Source organism: Felis catus, chromosome B3 (genome assembly GCF_018350175.1).
Source record: "Felis catus isolate Fca126 chromosome B3, F.catus_Fca126_mat1.0, whole genome shotgun sequence".
Classification (NCBI taxonomy): domain Eukaryota; kingdom Metazoa; phylum Chordata; class Mammalia; order Carnivora; family Felidae; genus Felis; species Felis catus.
In genome coordinates this window covers 2,816,495-2,832,328 of record NC_058373.1, presented here as the reverse complement: position 1 = coordinate 2,832,328, position 15,834 = coordinate 2,816,495, and the positions used below count along the sequence as shown (strand labels likewise).

General features: G+C 53.1%; 1 long non-coding RNA gene across 2 annotated transcripts; it reads right to left on the bottom strand.

Moving 5' to 3' along the window:
• Positions 1-534: 534 nt before the first annotated feature.
• LOC109500463 lies at positions 535-15,642 on the bottom strand. 2 transcript variants are annotated; one of them, XR_006598782.1, is made up of 7 exons: positions 15,196-15,642; positions 13,772-13,904; positions 7,026-7,183; positions 4,866-4,988; positions 3,552-3,846; positions 2,463-3,149; positions 535-694 (listed from the first exon to the last, which is right to left on the bottom strand). It is a non-coding gene; the product is annotated as an uncharacterized LOC109500463 (long non-coding RNA). The 2 variants fall into 2 exon arrangements; XR_002158013.3 differs by having other exon boundaries at positions 7,041-7,183.
• Between the last annotated feature and the right edge of the window lie 192 nt (positions 15,643-15,834).

The following is a 15,834-nucleotide window of genomic DNA, read 5'->3' as shown; positions in this document are numbered from 1 at the left end:
GTGTCCAGAATGAGACTCAAAGTGCTTTTGCATTTTTCACTCAAAGTTGCGTGCGCGTGTGTGTGTAGCTTGAAAATGTTTCCTAGCTTTCTTCCGAGTGTGGCGTTTACATAATTGTTCAACCAATGAGTATACAATTAGATTATCCGAAAATCTCCATTGTCGACTTAAACATATACTGATCCTAATGAGTGACAGGCAAACATTCTGTTTGTGTGCTTTCTGAGGGTTCACTTGCTTCACTTTTTTTTTTTTGAAATTAAGGTTAGAAATTCCACATTTCAGGTTAAACATTTGCCACCTATTCTAAAATCACTACAGAGAATCAGAGTGTGTTTTTTCTTTTAATTTTTAATGGTTATTTATTGATGAAAGAGAGAGAGAGAGACAGAGCACAAGCAGGGGAGGGGCAGAGAGGGAGACACAGAATGGGAAGCAGGTTCCAGGCTCCCAGCTGTCAGCACAGAGCCTGACGCGGGGCTCCAGCTCACGGACCGTGAGATCACGACTTGAGCCAAAGTCGGGCGCTTAACTGACTGAGCCACGCAGGTGCCCCAGCGTGCTTTTTTTTTTTTTTAATACAAATCTTGTGTTTCTGAGCATTGATTTACGCAGTCGAAGGCTGAAGATTTTTAAGAAGCGTGGAACTGTAGCTTCTGAAAATTGGCCTGAAAGTTTTCTGACGACAGCTAAGCTGTGGAAGCCGGGGGAAAAATAATAGTGACACTTTAGAAGAGAATTCGAAGATGAGAAGGAAGATTAAATGCCAAAGCGTAGGAGACGCAAATAATCGGCAAACAATAATTACGAGGAAGAGCAAAACTAGGTAGCCCTGAAATACAAGACGTTGGGAGCAAGAGGCAGACACGTTGAACGCATTCCCCAAACGCTGCACGATGGATAGGCTTGGTCTAGACCCTGAAGTGTGTCAGGGTAAGGACCACTCACAAGGTAACGTGTAAGTGGGTTTATCCACCAAAGCACAGTAAGCCATACTGTGCATCTATTGGGAGCACATTTGACCCCCAGACTCAGGAAATGTGATAACCGAGAACAAAAAAGCGTTGCTAACTGCATCTAAATGACGGCAAAGAATAAATAAACACATGACTATTTTATTAGTAACTATTAGGACTTGCTAAACAGCCTATGTTATACTGGATCTGGCTGGGGTTAATTAAATATCAAAGACCGACAGTTGTTACCAGGAAGCTTTTAAGATCCATGCATTATGAGTAGCAGTATTTTAGATCTTCTCTTGTAGGAGCTTGTACATCAGTGTGTTATTGTCATAAAAGTTTAATTTCAAGAGCTCAGTCTTCATTAATGCACAGCTGGGATGGCGTGCCAGTCGGATTCCAAACCCCGCTCCGAAGCCAAGATCAAAATGAATGAAAACCTCCAATCCATATTTCCCTTTTAGGGAGAAAAACCACCTTAAATTTCCCTCAAAAATTTATGAGAAGCTGGGGACGGAGTAAATGCTGGGAGGCATGGGATTTCGGACTTACTGCCACAATACCTTGCCCTCTGCTTGGTAAGGCCGGGCCCTGCCAGCTAGCTCACTACAAGAGTGGGTAGGCCAGGAGTGCGAGTTCTCGGTAGAACTCGGCCACATATTGAATTTGGAAACCAGAACGAAGTCCCTTCCAGGGCAACCCAATTAATCCTTCCTTAATGGTTGGAATTGCGTCCAAACCAACCTCCAAAGGTAATCAGTCAAACTTAGGAGCTTCTTGAAATAGAGAAGTCTGCAGGGTTTTGGCGCACGGGATGGGAAGGATGAAGAAACACATCCCCCTGGGCCGCTTATCAGATCAGGTTCTGATAGTTTCACGGCCACGGGCAGTCACGGCCACGGGCAATCCGCTCAACCACAGGCAGGTTGAGCCGTTAAGAACGGGATGCCCCAGGGGCCTGCGTGGCTCAGTCGGTTAAGCGTCTGACCCTTCGTTTTAGACTCAGATCAGGATCTCTCATGGTTTCGTGAGTTCGAGCCGCGCATTGGGCTGCATGCTGGCAACATGAAGCCTGCTTAGGATTCTCTCTCTCTCCCTATCTCTCCTCCCCTCCCAACTCTCGCTCTCAAATAAGTAAATAAACTAAAAAAATAAAAGGGGGATGCCCCCACGTGAGAGGAAGGAAGCAAGCCCCTGCCTCCTGCTAAGGCCTCTGAGAATCTCCCTGGTTGTCCCGAGGTTCTCGATGGCTCTTTAAGTTTGAATACAATGTAGTGGCTACGTGTGCAGCTCACTGAACAGCCACCCGGACCAGGGAGAGTTTTCCAAACGCTGGATCATATCAGATGACTGTGGAGGTCACCTGTGGGGTGATGCGGGGGAGGGGCGGAGCCGGAGGCTGTCTGGCCGCGTCCTCGGGGACACGTCCAGTTTCAAATAACACAAAACCCTCCTGTATCCCTTTGCCCGGGTGGACAAAGGACCTCAGGCTGAGGGGCTTACATAACAGGAACGTGCCGTCTCCCGATTCTGGAGGCGAGAAGTCAGGTCCGGTTCCTTCTGACGGCTGGGAGGGAGGACCCGTTCCGGGCCTCTGTCCTCGCAGATGGACGGCTGTCTTCTCCCGAGGTTCTTGTCATCGTCTTCCCTCTCCGTGTGTCTCTGCACTCAAATTTCCCCCTTTTATAAGGACACCAGTCATACTGGACTAGGGCCCACCCTGATGACCTCATTTTAACTTGACCTCTGTAAAGACCCTGTCTCGGAATGTCACATTCTGAGATACTGGGAGTTAGGACCACAATACATGTTGTTTCAGGGGACGGAGTTCAGCCTCTAAGACTCCCATAGCGGCTGAAGCAGAGTTTGGATTTATGTATGGATGGCCCCGCGGAGTAGGCAGGTCCGGGCTGGTCTGGGGGCTCAGAGACATAACCAGGGGCTACAGCTATTTCCACCAAGTTATGTGGTTGGTGCCTCAAGGTCCCGAGCTGGCTTCTCAACCCCCCAGGCTGCTTTTCTGTAATCCTTGCGTGAAGAGAGGGGTGAGGCCCAGGGGAAGGGCTGAGGGGACCACAAAGAGGCACTTTCCCACTGAGCCTTGCCTTTTCACTCAGGGACCACCTCTCGCTGGCCAGACCCATCCGCGTGGTGGGGAAACCAAACTTTATTAGCTGTGCTTGGTGTCACCTTGAACAAAAGATAAAAGACGAAGGTGGGGGGTAAATGTTGCAAAAATAGCAGAACAATTTCAACAGCTGAGCCCGGGGGGCGCCTGGGTGGCTCAGTAGGTTACACGTCAGACTCTTGATCGATCTCAGGTCGAGATCTACAGTCGTGAGATCAAGCCCCATGTTGGGCTCCATGCTGAGCGTGGATCCTAGTTGGGACCCTCTCTCTGGCCCTCTCCCGCTCAGGGTCCCTCTCTTTCTCTCTCTCTCTGCCCCCCCCCCAATAAATAAATAAACATTAAAAAAAATAGATCCGTCTGAGCTGAGTAAGGACTGGTCTGTGACAGGAAATGGGACCCTGAAGCCCAGAGAGAGGATGAGTAGCTGACCCTTTGAGGACGGAAGGGTTCAAAATAGTCACTTTGCCACTGTGTCCTGTTGGTCTCCTCAAGGAAGAGGGTCCGTCCCTACACTTAGTGCTGAGCTCTGTTGACGCGGGTTGGACATTCAGAGGTGGCCACGACGAGACCGGCCATGGTCAGTGGGAGTCCAGGCAGATGGGTCCATGAAGAGCCTCCGCCGCTCCATTCCATCACCCATGTGCCAGTTTTGAGGTGGCCGATGACGAAGGCTGGCTAGAACCAACTGGCCCAGTCGTTTTGTCTAGCTGGTTGCTGGCCACCTCTTCCACGGTGGACGCTCTCTGGTGGGCACTCCTGGGCGATAAAAAATCACCGCGTATTTCGCCCATTTCCATGTTCATCTACTACGCGCCTCTCTGCCAAGACTTCTCGGGCTCCAACCTTCCAACCCTCCTCCTTTTGGGCCCTGTGGCGGCAAGACGGACCGCTGGCCCCTGCTCAGGAGTTTGGATGTTTTCCTCTTGGCCACTGCCCCCTCTACCTTGCCTTTCAGGACCACCCCTGCATGTGGCTCTCGTGTGGCAGCTGTCCCTTTTCAGCTTGTGTCCCCACACCAAGCTGACCCAGCAGTGAACCAAGCTTAGACCTTTTCTCCCCCTTCAGTTGGTCATATGGGTCCCCTACGAGCTGAGAAAATTGTGGTGGGGGGCTTGGGCACCTGGGCTCCCCACTCATGCACCTGTCTCACGCCCCTTGGTCCTGTCAGACGCAGTCTTGGGTCGGTCATTTTCGACTACCATTGAACTACTGCTGAGCGCATCTGATTTTATGACTTGGAGAACCCAGCTCGTAACGGACAGCTATGGACACATGTTCACCTGATGTTCCATAATCAAGCACTCTTTCTCTACCAGGGTCCAATTATACATCGTGAGCTTTTCTCGAAAGTCTAGTACCCTTGAGACCCGCTTATGATTTTTCCAGTGGGCCTTTGCAATGAACCCCACGCTGCGCCTTCTGCTACCCCAGACACGTCCAACATCATACGGTCTGCCAGATTGGCCCACGTGGCAGGACTGCCCAAAGCTCTTTTCTGCTCTGAGTTGCACTTGACGCGGTGACCTTCTGCGTCAACCAGTATGTGGACCAGAGCAGTGTCCCTAGATGTGACACCCCAAAAGGTCTACCTTCCTCCTTTAGGTGGCTAATATAAGATGTAGCAATCTGTCTTTTACTTTGGAGGTAAAATCCCAGTATTTCCTTGGCATCTTGACTCCGAAAAATTTATCAAAAGAGCAGGTACCTGAATCTTTGTAGGATTTGTCTCCCACCCTGGGATTGCAAGTATCTTACTAAGGCTCCAGAGTACTCACCCGTTTTGTTCATCCTCTTTGATCCGTTTTGATCATCTGTTTGTCTGATCAGCATGGTGTCATCAACGTAATGGACCAGGGTGGTGTTCCATGGGACGCCCACGTTCTTCAGATCTCTTAAGACTACATGGCAATAGAGAGCAGGAGAGTTAACACGGCCCTGAGGCAAACTGTAAATTAATACCGTTGTCTGATCCTTGGGAATGCAAACTGTTTTGGATGTTTGTTTCTGGTTGGAATAGACAATAATGAATTTGCCAAATCAATGACACCATACCTTGGACCCAAAGCTTTATTAATTTGTTCTAGCAATAATGCCTCAATCTGCAGGGCAGATGCAACCAAGGTTAGTACTTCATTGAGCTTGTGGGAGTCTATAGTCGTTCCCTAGGATCTATCTAGATTTTGGAAGGTCCGTGCTGGTGAATTAAACCTAGATATGATAAGGTCTCCAACCCTGTTGCCCTGAGATCTCTGGAATTGTCCCTGGATCCAATACTGTTTTTGATGAACTGCTAAGGGAACAATTTCAGAGGGTTCTACTTGACCCTCTTCACCATGACGGCACTTGCTCTACAGGCTAGGGACTCAGGGTTGGGGGATGCCAGGCAGAAAGGTGGTTCCTTGAAGATGTTCATATCTTAATCCCCAGAATTTAGGATGATGTTACCTTACAAGGCAAAAGGGACTTTGCAGATGTGACTGAGTTCAGACCCCTGAGGAGGGGAGATTACCCTAGACTCTCTGGGTGGACCCAATATAATCATAAGGGTCTTTATGAGGAAAGTAGGAAGCAGGAGAGTTAGAGAAGGGGGGGCGGTGACCGAGGGGAGGCTGGAGGGATGCACCTTCTGGCTTTGAGGATGAGGAAGGAGTCGTAGGCCAAGGAATGTGGGTGGTTTCTGGGAGCTAAAAAGGGCAAGGAAATGGATTCTTTTCCAGAGACTTCAGAAGCAACACAGCACTGCCGACATCTTGATTTTGGCCCAGCGAGACCTATTTTGGACAGCTGACCTCCAGAACTATAACATAATGCATTTTTGTCATTTTAAGCTATTTTTCTGGTGGCAATTCGTTACAGCAGCAATAGGAGACTAATACAGGTGACTCACACTGACAAGTATATTGGTCCCAACTGTGATCTCCAGGACTGGAAAAATGACCACCACATGTGTCCACTGTTCATCAGACCGGCTTTCAGGTGGACTTCAGCCAGAGTTCCACTGGTTACGTGGTCCCTGTGAGCCCATACCATAACAGGGAGGTCCTGATGAAGCTTCCGGCGTCCAAGTATCAGTGACAACTCAAATCCTGTGTCCACCACCACTTGCAAGGTGTGGGCATTCCCCTTTGGCCAGTGAACGGTGACTGGAGTATTGCTCATAGGTCTTTGGGGGAGGACTGAAGGGGTCATTACAATACATACTAGCCGTGGTGTGCAAGGTCCCTTCTCCAGTCCCTGGGTTCTGGGCCTGAAAGTCGGTTCCGGTCTCGGAACTGGAAGAAGGATCATGACTTTTTTATTTGGGTGATCGCTGGCGACCTCTTACTCTACCGTTCTTGCCTTCTGTTGATCGTAGACGTCTGGCAGGCCCATCGTTGGCTGCTGATCTGTTCTGCTCCTCAGGGCGCGATGCCCTGGGAGCCAGCTCCACAGCTCCCCGTGGGCCAAGGCCCCTTTGGCCTTGCGGATTGCCGTAACTGTGGCATATCCTGGGAGGCACTACCACCTGGCCTCTGTTCTTTTGGGCCTCCACCATACAAATCTCCTTTAATGAGACCAGCTCTGTGAGCGCCTCACCTGTGGTCAGCTCGGGCCATGGAGAAGAGCCACCAGCGATCGTTTCCTGTTGGTGCCTCTGCCGTCAACTTATTCCCGGTGAGCTCAGTGAACCGTGGGCCCACCGGGCCTTCCGATGGAACCCACTCCTCGGGTGGGCCTTTCTCCTCGTATGCTCTGTCTCCTCCAGCACACCCACCGCCCTGAGCATTCTGTCTCCCTTCCTCTACTGTTCCCCAAAGCAACTCAGGCATATCCCCGTCGTTCAGCATGCTAAGCATGGGCCATCTCGTTCTGTGGGCTTCTAGCAGCCACCGTAACATCTAGAAAGCGCCCCCCACTGAGACATTTTCTCAGATTACCACCCGCGAAATCGTTACCAGTTAGGCAGCCACCTGGAGCCAGTCCTGCGTCCACACGTCCCTGGAGATGGGGTCCTCCGTGCCAGCCTGGGCGTGCATCATCCAGCCCCAAGACCCCATCTTCTTGTCTGCCTCCTTGGGTCACTCCCGGTAGTCACTGTGTTAGTTTGGACCCTCTAAGAAGCGGATAGTAAGACGGAATTAGACGGGCGAGATATTTACTGAGGGAAAGTCCTGTGAAGGATGAAGGAGAGAGGGAGCAGGCTCAGTGGGCAGCCTGGAGACCCCAGTGCTGACTTGACCCCTGCAGAGGTGGGGGAAGAAGGAAGGAGACTGCTGGAGAGTGGTGTAGCAAAGATTTCCTATCAGAGGGGTCTCGCGTCGGGCGGGAATGACAAGGCTGTAGCACCTCCGCGACACTGGCCCGGGACAGCCCGGGCCTCGGCAGGAATGTTGCAATAGATCCCCAGAATGCGGTAGCTGGAGGCGATCAGCTACCTTTACTGCTCCTGCCAAGTGGCCTCTGGAAGGGACATGGCGCATGCCCGTCTCCCAGGACTGCACATCAGTAAGCGTTTGGACAGAGACTGTCCCAGGGAGGGCCCTGGGCAGGGGCTGGGCCCTCAGGACGATGGGGCAGAGCCGCATGGACTAGAAGTGGGTTAGTGAGGAGGTGTTCTGCAAGGGCCTTTTCAGGTCTCTTACGAGCGTGTGGTCAAGCAACAGCAGGCTGCGTAGCTTCTAACCGTTAGTCTACACCTGTGATGCTGATGCGAGAGTAAGTAAACGAGTGCAGCGATGAATTTCACCATGAGTCTAAGACGGAATAAGCACAGGCCAGTTCCTCAGTGGCCCGTGCACGGGGACCAGCTCTACGGCAAAAAAGGCCCAGGCGGGCCCACCGTGTGACACGACTCTCCCCCAATTTATGCTGGTTAAGTACTTTCGCACCTGTATTCTCCTTATGAACTTTTACTGTGGAAAAAGGGGGGGGGAGAAAAATCGGGGACTAAGGAGTGTGGCCTGGGCAGGCGCGATCAAAGACGAGCTCTTAAAGAGCTGGTTGCTGGCTGGCTGGCTGCAAGCAAAGCGGCAGAGAGGGGAGAGAAGGCGGGAAGGGCTGGGCGCCCGGGGTGAAGGAAGCCACAGGATCGACTGAACTGCCTGGGGTCTGTCGCAGGAACCTCTTCTCGGGGGGTTACCGTGACGGGGATTCTGTGGCCCACAGGAGACTCCTCAGATGGTGATGGGCCACGAAGAATCAGAAACCAGAGGGAAGAGGGTTTTATGGGCCCCTCGCGTCTCCCATTCCAGGTTCCCATCTCCAGGAAAGAGAACCCCGTGGTGGCTGGTGCCTGGGGAGGCGGAGACCGAGTGTCTTGGAGAAAAAGCCTGGGGTGAACCAGCGGGGCAGAGGGGCTGAGAGTCAGGGCGTGTTTGGGCGTGGGCAAGATGGCGGCATGGGAGCCCCAGAGGCAGAAGTTCTTAGGGGCTGAGGGATCTGACCTCAGTGTGAGCACCCAAGGAACCCAGCAGTTCATGGGGATGGGGGGGCAAGGGGGTGGGGCTCCTCAGACACAACCCGGAGGGGCCCTGCTGCTGGGGGCCAGGGTCCTAACCCTGCTGCAGGGAGGACGCGCTTGGGCCCAACAATGCGCTTTTGCGGCCCTCGCGCCCCGCTCCCCGTGTCTCCACCTTTCTGGCTTGCCCATCGGTCCCGCGCTCGGGGATCAAGAAACTTGCAAGGAAGAGATTCATAGCTTCTCTTATTTAAAGTTTTGCTTTGCAGAAGTCCAGAGTGTGGAATTGCTCGTGCCACACGCACGTCTTCCGGGCCCCTCACCCCGCTCCCCTGTGCTGCCCTCTCTCTTCCTCCACCCCTCCTCTGCCTTTCTGTCCACCGGCTGGTCACAGCTCCTCTTTCGCCATTGTCTTTCCCTTCCGGCTTATTTCCTTTCCCCTTCCTTCCCCTCCCGATGGATCCCCCCACTTCCTGCGGCCACCCACCCTCCCGACACACCCACACTCGCGTACAAGGCCATCACGCTCACACACGCACACTTTCCCGACCTCTTCTTCCCTTTGGGCTGCCTGGGCCCTGCGTTTGGCTGAGGAATTGGCTGCTGACTTCCAGGTTTTCAGATGTCGATTATCTGACTTCGCTCTAGAGGTTAATCTGGATTCAAGGATTCCGAGTGGAGGGGCAAAGGTGTAGAGAAAGGCAATTTGATCACTTCCAAGTCTGTAGATAAGCAGCCGTGTCGCCAAGGGGAGAGGAGACCACCTCTCTATCGGGGAATCTCGCAAAAGCCTTCACGGGGAGATAAGGTTCATTTTCGTTCCTTAAATACATTTGCTGATGTAGAATGCCTTACCTTTAAAGAGGTCAATATTTCCCCTACTTGAAGTACATAGTACTAAAGAAAATCACACGTTCCTCCGTGGAGATATAACTGTATTATGGAGGTTTGGGAAAGACGTTTTTTCTAAGCTGCTCGGGACTTCTTCACCCAGCAGTCCACAAATGTTTGAAAAACGAAATGCCCCCAGCAAGTTCCATGATGCAACTGGAGAGACTAAAAAAAACCCCCAAAAACAAAAACCACAAATTGAATTGACAGGTGCCCTCCAAATACAAAACACACAACATATGCCACAATGTGTATAAATGAGTTATCTTTTTCTTTAAGGTGAATGCAAATTTTTTCCTTAGGTATTACTATTCTGAGTCTGTCTGAAATTACACACTTGACTGGATAATCAACCCCAAGCACTTGAGACTGAGAACTTGAAATCAGGAAGGGTAAGGGGAGAGGTTGATAGGGTCTCGCAGACTGCTAGGCTGGAGAGAACCTTATGGATCCCTTGACGTCGAAGTCCTTAGGGCGAGGACACTCAAACTGGCCACTACTGACATCTCGGGACAGGCCGTCTCTGTTGAGGAGGCCGCCTGGGCGCTGTGGGATGTTTAGTGGCATTCCCACCCACGACAAGCCAGTAGCATCCCCCCACCCTATGCGACAACCGAGACTGTCTCCAGACATCGCCAAATGTTCCTTGGTGGCGTGTGCGTGCGTGTGTGTGTGCGTGCACGCACGCGCGTGTGTGTAAGAATTGCTCCTGGGTGAGAATTCCTTAGGTTACAGACAAGGAAAGGATCCAGAAACCTCACGATTTCCATCAGCGGGAGGGGAAAGATACTCTTGGCCGGACCCTTCAAACAAAGAATCCCACCAGGTCCAGGGAAGGCCAGTGGGGGGCTGGGGAGGGGGTCCCCCTCCAGATCAACAAGCCGAACCCGTGGGGGCATTGGAGAAGCCGGTAGAAAACCCTAAGGGAGAAAGCCACTGAATGGGAAGCAGAGACCGTGTTTTTTCCTTACGCAGACCCCCTCTCCCCATCCAAGCCTTCGAGCTTGCCTCCCGGAGAAGGATTTGTTCTCCACTGGGCAAAACTAACACAAGAGCCCAGGCGGTTCCAATGGGAGCCTTGAAGACGAGACAGAAGCTGAAATGGCAGAGCGTGTCCCTGAGGTGGCGGAGGAGGAAAGGCCCCGGGCAGTGACCCCGGCTGGAGTAGCCGGCGACTGCTGGCTTCTGCGGCTTGGCCTGCTGCCACGAGGGAAGAGAAGGCAAAGAAAGAAACATGTCCGGTCCCGCAAAAGCAGTTGGGTTGGACAGACGGCAGCTGCACAGGCTGGAAAAACAGCTGGACAGGAGGCAGGGAACGGGGGGCGTGCAAGGAAGAGGAGGAAACCCTGCCCCTAAGAGGAGACTGAGGGTCCTCAGCCTTGGGAGAGACATCGGCGAAGCGGGACCTTTCGTCCTCTCTTCTGAGGCTTCCCATTGGAGGCATTTGGACCCGCTGCCCATCCCCCACTCCCGGTGGCCCAGCAGGACTGGCCCCAGTGGCAGGTGCTCTGCCGGAGGCTCAGAATAGCTGACCTTAGAGCGACACCCGTGCCCAGGAGAAGAGAGGTGGGAGAGGGGCCTGATCTGGAAGACAGGGCCCCGCACCTGCTGTGAACCTCTCTATGACGTGGGAGAGGAGACGTTTCCGAGGCTGGTGGGACAGCTTCCAGGCACAATGGCAGGGTGTCCGTCCTCGGGCGTGACACCGACCTTTGACCCAGGTCTCTGCGGGGTGGGGAACCAGAACTGCCACCAGGCCGTGTAGACACTTGCGGGGCGGGAGACACGAGTTCACCTCCCCTTCCTTCCTGGCAACCCCTCAGCAGGGAGCAGAACGTGCCTCCTGAGATCCGTGCCAGGGGTTGAGGAGGGCCCGTGATTCGTGAAGAAACTTGAACGAGCAGAATCCAAGGCCGTTTGGTTTGAAGCGGGTTGATTTTACATCTCCTCCACCCATACCTCCGGGAGAGAAAATCCACTAAAATGTCGATCTCTGACTCGTGCCCAGCGCACTGTTTCCGCAGAGGGATTATGCCGGAACGGAGCAAGACACTCCCGGTAGGGAAATCCCCTGGGATGAGGTCTGGGACGAGAGACCATGAGTCATCTTGGCCCCACGGTCCAGCAAGGGAGCTGGCGGAGCGAAGGCATCAGCATATGTTTCTAGAAGGGGCTGGTGAATGAGCTGATTAACTGCAGGGTGAATGGCGCTTTGCACATGGGAGCCCTGCCGGCCTCCATCCGGGTTCTCTTGCTGGCTTCGGGGCGCCGCAGGTGCCAGATATGGGGCAGCGGGGACCGGGCAGGAGGCTGGCTGCAGGGATCCTGCGACGAGGCCAAGGTGAGCCCCAGAGGGAAGGAGCTTGAAGAGCAGATCCAGAGACACATGAATGGGCTCGGCCCGTCACCCAAAAAACCCAGGGACAGCAGGCAAAGGAGGAACCTCCTCCTATCACATCCTCAGTCCCTGGGCTGCCCCGCAGGGAACCCCAAGGAGCTTCGGGGACCGAAGGGTCTGGGTCTAGGCACCAAGGGGATCATATCTGCGGCCGCCCTTGTCATTTGGGGTGACTTGATCAGTTCCGAGGTGTGGTGTCTGGAACGAAACACACGGTGCCCCGAAGAAATGGGAGAGAGGGGTTGGTTGGGCCCCCGGGGCAAGAGGACCATGTGGAGCTTAAAGGAAGGGGTAGGGACGCGCATAGCCCAGCAGGTGGTAACGGACGCCCAGGTGGCGGCTGTCAGGTGCACCGGGGAGCCCCGTGGCTCTCCTTGTCGGCGACCCTGGCCTTGGGGACGCAGTCTCAGGTGGCCTGGGGCAACCACTGCGGGAGGCACTGGTTTCTGAGGAGCCCGGGAGGAGTGAGCAGAAGGAAACCGCCGAGCGGTCGTCTGCCTGCTGGCGACTTCGAACCCGTTGTCGCGCTGAAGGTCAAGCAGGAGAGCCCCGAGGCCCAGAAGTACGGGGGAGGGGGGTGGGGAGCCTGGCGCTTCCGGGGCGGGCAGAGGGTGCCCTGGAAACTGAGGCTGTTCAGCCAGAGTGCCTTCCTCTGGGCGGACAGCTGGCCTCCGTCAAAGCGATGGCCTCTGTGACTCACAAACACATGTTCGTCACCAATACTATGTTCATACAAGGTGCAGCAATAGAAGCATTACATATACACTACTTATATATATACTTATAATATTATAATATATAATATGTAATATATATGACATATAATACTTATATATATGTGTGTGTATATATATTATACAGTTGTTATAATCTCTTTGTTATTCTGCAGAGATGGGGGAGTTGATTTGCTCCAACGCCCAGGGGGACGTCACCTAATACAAGATGAAAGGGAAGATGTACGTTTTCACCCTATTCACCTCTGCCTCTCTGCTCCTCTGAGAACTGCCCCCCCCCACTTCCATTCACGAACGGACCCCAGCTCTCCCCCGTAACCCTCACGGGGTTTGGAAGGTCGTCGGTCAGGGCCTCGGGAGATCTGGCTGCGGCCCCGGTCCTGGCCCGTGTCCCAGGCGATGTGACTTTCAGTTAATTTTCAACCCAGTTTACTCATTCTTTTCCCACCGGGGTATTAATAGATGACCCGCTTGTTTCGCTAGGTAAGCGGCGAAACCAAAGGAGAGAAGATGCGTCAGGTCGTTTGCGGACTCTGAGAGCGCCGTGCGATTCTTCTTGCTTTTGTCGTTGTTTGGCACGAGGACTTTCTAGATGCACCAACACCACTCTGTGTTGGGCCTAATGAAGAAAATGGCCTAATCTCCTTCAGGGTTATTTTTCCCGTCCATCACAGAAGGACAGATAACCTCTCTCACACACGCTAGTGGTTACGGATTCAGCGAAGTAACATGCGCCGGGTGCCCGGCAGAGGGCGTGGCCCATAGTAGCTGCTCAGTTAAATGCCAGTTTTGGAATGATCGGTCTTGTTCTGTTCTGTGCAGGACGTTTATTGGCACTTGCTACGTGGATGATGATGTATAGGACACTGTCCCCGTGTCAAGGGATACTTGGAAGCGGAAACAGGGAGCCGAGTGTCCAGGCCCCTCCCCACATACCCGTTCCTCCGTCTTTCCCTGTGTTCCGACCCGGACTGGGGAGTGACTTTTGCTGCAGCCTCCCCTCGGCCAGCTTTGTCCGCGGATGCCCCCTCCACGTGTGTACTTCTCCCCTCGCTTCTATTTCCCTTTCCCTTTCCCCAAGCTGCCACCCTGAGCGCACTACCTTCCCCTTTGCTCCCCCCCTGCCTCGACACGGACTCTGTCATCCTGGATTTGTCCCCTTCTTTCCTTCCGGTCCGTGCTCCCCCCTGCCGCCCCAGAAAGGCGCTTCCTGCTCCCTACCTGCTGTTTTGGACGATGGGACCAGCCTCCGGCTTCTCCCGTGCTGCGCCCGTCTGTCTGCCTTGATGGAGGAGATCCTTCCGAAACCCAGCAGGTGAATGCATCACTTTTCACACATCCACGGAGCGGTGGCCTTGCGGTTCGTCCAGAGGGAAACAGCTTTCTTATGACTAATTTTGTAAGAGCCCTAACAAAAATATTATCTCTAGTGCTTAAATATAAATCCTGGGTGGCTCAGTCGGTTAACCATCTGACTTCAGCTCAGGTCATGATCTCACGGTTCGTGGGTTCGAGCCCCACGTCAGGCTCTGTGCTGACGGCTCAGGGCCCGGAGCCTGCTTCGGATTCTGTGGCTCCTTCTCTCTCTGCCCCTCCCCTGCTCACGGTCTGTCTGTCTCTGTCTCTCAAAAACGAATAAACGTTAAAAAATTTTAAAAACAAATCCTGCCGTACGACGCTATCCCTTACCAACCACGTACGTGCTTTTTGCTCGGCTGTGATTTACTTAGAAAAATCTTAGAACCATCAAGAGAAGTAAAATCCCATTTTGATCGTCCCGTAGGCAATTATTTCCAAATTCCGTTACACGTACCAGATCAAGGCATCAACTAGCCAGCATTTACGCAAAGAGGAAGGTGAACAGTACAGAGGCCTCGTCCCCAACAGCTCACAGTCTGTTTTATAAATCTGACTCCAATCAAATTTAATTACCAGAGCCTCTCAATGCCACACTTGAGTCTGCGTAGAGAAAATGACGAAGTTTTACCCCGTTTATTTTGTAATTCAGGGAGGACGGATCGTAACGCGATTCTCCGTTCCTTACTCTGCCGTAAAGCAGCCATTAACTTCCAATTTTCCTTTCTCTTTTTACTCTCTCAGCGCATTCTAATTCTGGGTGAAACGGCAGTTTTATCACATGTCTATAAAAATATGCATATACATAGTCTCCGTATTACCAGACCTCCATTCTATTCTGATCGAAAATCCAAAAGGGTGCACAAATGAGGGGGAAGTCCGCCTCGGAGAAGAGGGCACCCGCAGGCCACGCTCTGGGGGGGCTCGCGCCCGGGCCGGTCCAGAGGGGTCCAGACGGGAGGGGGGCACTGACGTCTCGCCTGCGGCTGCCCTTCAGAGAAGCGGGGGGCGCTGAAGGCCACAAGCTAACAACCAGGTCTGGAAAGCAGGACGGGCGGCGGGACAGAGTGGAGGGTCGCTCCCGGACCCCCTTTTCCTACTGGGCTGCCAGCAACTGAGCAACCGAGCGACCTATGGCTTCACCCAACTCACAAGGAGCTGCAGCCGGGGGGGAGGCAGGGGACAGCTACACTGTGCATCTGCAAGAGAGGCTGGGGCTGACCGTGGCTTGTGTCCTTTGGGCTAGATGGTGGGCTCCATGAGAGCGGGGACGGCGTCTGTGTCCTCACCCCGTCCTCTGCCTCTCTGTCGAACGTGCGCCATAGACACCCGTGGGCGGGACGTGAGACCGCCCGATGGCAGTCAGCCTGTTGCCCTCTGCACTGCGGGTTTCCAGGTCTGGGGCATTAGTGGCCCAGGGGACAGGCCCTCCTCGCTCTGCTGGGTGGGACCTACTGTTTTGTGACTCCCATTTTCTCCGACCAATCAGCTGCTTGAACTCCTGAAGGCCACTGGTCCATCGAAAGGACGGGGGTGTTCAGGGCGCCTGGCGGGTGGAGCCGGTGGAGCGAGTGATTATTGATCTCGGGGTTGTGGGTTCGGGCCTCAGGCTGGGTGAAGAGATCGCTTAAAAACAAAATCTTAAAAAAAAAAAAAGAACAGGAGTTCTATTGTCATAGGTCACCTGGGATCACGGATGAGGATCTTGTTGAACATTTATTTCATTTTAAGTCACCTGCTTTTCTTTCTTTGGACTGTAGGAGTCTTAGAGTCACCGCTTCATTCTAATGATCTGACGCCTCTCAGAGACATGTCTGGGTGTGGGTCATTTCTCCAGCATCCAGCACTTTCTGGGGTCTTTTCATATTTAAAAAAAATTTTTTTTAATGTTTATTTTTGAGAGAGACAGAGACAGAATGCGAGTGATT